General features: G+C 46.9%; 1 non-coding gene across 1 annotated transcript; it reads right to left on the reverse strand.

The window, feature by feature from the left end:
• Positions 1-2,152: 2,152 nt before the first annotated feature.
• Positions 2,153-2,256, reverse strand: LOC113906104. The gene has a single exon (XR_003514793.1). It is a non-coding gene; the product is annotated as a U6 spliceosomal RNA (small nuclear RNA).
• Between the last annotated feature and the right edge of the window lie 1,111 nt (positions 2,257-3,367).

The following is a 3,367-nucleotide window of genomic DNA, read 5'->3' on the forward strand; positions in this document are numbered from 1 at the left end:
TGTTGATGAGGAAGTGGGTCCTCACCGGACACTGAATCTACAGGACTCATGTTCTCAGACTTCCAGCCTCTAAAACTGGGAGGAATAAGTTTCTATTGTTTTTAGGCCTTTGGTATTTTGTTATTGTGGGGCTTCACAGATGGCTCAGTGGTAAGGAATCTGCCTGCAGTGCAGGAGGCACGGGTTCGATCCCTGGGTTGGGAAGATCACCTGGAGGAGGGCATGGCAACACACTCTGGTATTTTTGCCTGACAAATCTCATGGACAGAGAAGCCTGGTAGGCTACAGTCTATGGGGTCACAAAGAGTCAAATGACTTAGCAGATAAAGAACAATTTTGTAATTGCAGCCTGAACAGACTAAGACAGATGGTGACAGCCTTGTCCACTTACCTTGGTTTGTACTACAAATGTAATCATTATTCCACATGTGCCTCAACCTCAAATGGTTTGGGAAGCCTTGTCCTTCACAACCTGTCCCTGACTTTCCTGCCAAATTTCCTTCAGCTGTCTTTTCACACACGGGATCTGTTTCTTGTTTCTTATACATTTGCCATGTTTCCCAAGCTACACACTTTTGCTCACATGGTTCTTTCTGCCTGAAGTCCAGCCTGATCCTTTCCACCACTTCTGCGTAGCCTGCAAATTCTTGAAAAAAATAACCCATAAGTGACCTCTTTCGTAAAGGATTCCCTGCATTCATTGTCCTTTGACCTGCAATAGTGTTTTATCTTTTTTATGGCATTTGTCATCTGTTTAATCACTTAGTAGTGAAAGGACCTAGAGCTGGGTCTGGCACATAGTAGGGCTCAGGAGGCCAACTGGCCAGCCTGCCTGCCTTCCCTGCTCTATTTGTGAGATTTTAGGAAAATTACTTAAATCATTGATTCTTAAACATAGCTGCACATCAGATGACCTGAGGAGGTTTTGTTTAATAATCTGATGTCCAGGCCATACTGCAAGTCAATGAAACTAGAACCTCTAAAGGATGGTTTCCAGCATCAGAGTTCCCCAGGTGACTCCAATATGCAGCCAGGGTCCAGAGCCACTGCTTTGAACAAACAGAGCCTCATTTCTTCATTCTGAAAACTATATGCAATGTTTGCAACACTTTGGCATAATGCCTGGTGCATACTGAGTAGGCAGTAGCTGTTAATTATTGCGTTTTATCCCAGCTTTTCATTTCTTGGCCGAAAGTGCCTTGCACATAGTAGGTATGGAAATAAATGCTGGTGGAATAAATAAATGCTCTTTGGGAAGGCCTCTGGGAAATGCCCAGCAGGTTGTTGCAGAGAGCTGGCCTTAATGTGGAACTAAAGATTGTATCTGGAGCAGAGACATGGAGGTGTGGTCGTTCCTGGGTGCAGGCAATGGGGGAGAAGGGGAGGGGGATGGGTACTGGCTTTATGAGATTTAAAAACAATAATAAAACCAACTACAAGTCTATCTCCTTTTTATTATCATCTCCCACTGGAAATTCTTAACAGTACCAGTGATAAAATGCTTCTTGCCGGAGTAGACTTCTCCCAGTACCCTGCCCTCTCTGCCTTATCTTTTCACTACTGGCTCTGAGCCTAATGAGCTAAATGGCTGGAGAAAGAAACAAGGGAACTGTAAATTATATTTATAAATTAAGTCACATAAAGCTGGACTAAGTAATTAAACTGTGGACCCATAATTAAATACTTGTATAGCATTTGGGCCCTGAGATTCTTCCTGCCATAATGGTTGGCAGTCTGTGAGGTGGGCTGATGACTCATACGAGGTCCTGGGGCCAAGTGGTGCCAAGGTCACTGTCTGAAGAGAAGGATCCTTGAGGGACAGTGCTGGATGTGGTCAAGGGAACAGACAAGAGATTTTCAGGGTAAAAGGTGAGGAGCGGAAAGCCCCAGGCCCTCTGGAGCATGTGAGAAGTGGTAGTAGCACCCTAGATTAGTGAATGATGGCCCAGCAGGAAGGAGTGGGGGTCTTCCCATTGCTGGCTCTAGCCCACCTTCCACTTTTCACTTCCTACCCTCCCCTTCGCATACCCACCTAGAGCCACAGACGTCAATATGCCTTCTTGGAGCAGTCTCCTTTTCACATCTCTCTACCCTCGCCTGTGATGTTGCCTGTGTACCTTTCCCTTCTCCATTAAAAAACAAAAAATTAATGAAAAAAATGGAATGCTCTATGAATTTGTGTGTCATCCTTGTGCAGGGGCCATGCTAATCTCTACATCATTCCAATTTTAGTATATGTGTTTTCCACGCGAGCACCCTTCTCTATCCTTCACCAGGCAACTTAGTCCTTCAAGAGTTAGCTCCAAGAGACCTATGGAGCCTTTTCCTGAATCATTTAGGCAGTGGGAAGTCTACCTCTGGGAAGCCCAGGTGGCTCAATGGTAAAGAATTCACCTGCCAATGCTGGCAATGCAGGAAATGCGGGTTCAGTCCCTGGGTTGGGAAGATCCCCTGGAGAAGGAAAATGGCAACCCACTCCAGTATTCTTGCCTAGAGAATCCCATGGACAGAGGAGTCTGGCAGGCTGCAGTCCACAGGGTCACAAAGTTGGACACAACTGAGCAACAGCGCATGAGAAGTCTTCCTCTGGCCCACAAAGGGACCTTATGGGATAACAGTTCTCTGCTGAGTCTCTCCCCATTAAGGTCCTGAGTAGCAGAGTCCCTGTTCAAAGCTCCTACAAAGTGCCTGGCAGGATGGAAGGTGCTTAACACCCCTCTGTTGCGTAAGTGAGTGAATGACTGAAGGACAGACAGCCCTGCACAGAAGGAGAGGTGATATTAACCTTATTTTTCAGAGTTAGATGGTCAGCTCAGGGGCTCTGTCTTGTTCAGCTTCCTGTTGGCGGTACCAGTGCGGTGCTCAGCAGACAGAAACCGCACCATGAATATTTGCTAGGTGAATAAGAGGCAATTGAAAAGAGATAGACTTTGGCACAAACTCCCCTTCTCCCAGCTCCCTACTCCCAAAGAAATAAAGTAAGCCAAGTGTACTGCTAGGATAGGTGTCAGTATCCACTGTGTTTACAAAACAACACTGTGTATATTAACAAAAGCTAGGGCAGGGCAGGCAAGGCCCACCAGGTCTAAGATCAAGGGGAGATTTGTTGGGGGTGGTGGAGGAGGGATGGGAGAGAGGGATGTGGAGCCCAGGAGGCCCAGACGGGGAAGCAGGGAAGGAGGAGGAGACCCTGATGAAAGGTCTAGAGCTGCCTTCAAAGGGAGGTCACAGGAGAGATGGGGGCTTGAGAGGGAGTGGTTTGTGGGGAGGAGCATGGTCCGCTGTTTGATAAGTGGCATTAATGGCCAAGAAATGCTTTCAGAGTGAGACAAAGAGGAGAGAAAACTGGGAGGTGGGGGGATTGGAC

Source organism: Bos indicus x Bos taurus, chromosome 15, assembly GCF_003369695.1.
Source record: "Bos indicus x Bos taurus breed Angus x Brahman F1 hybrid chromosome 15, Bos_hybrid_MaternalHap_v2.0, whole genome shotgun sequence".
Lineage (NCBI taxonomy): Eukaryota > Metazoa > Chordata > Mammalia > Artiodactyla > Bovidae > Bos > Bos indicus x Bos taurus.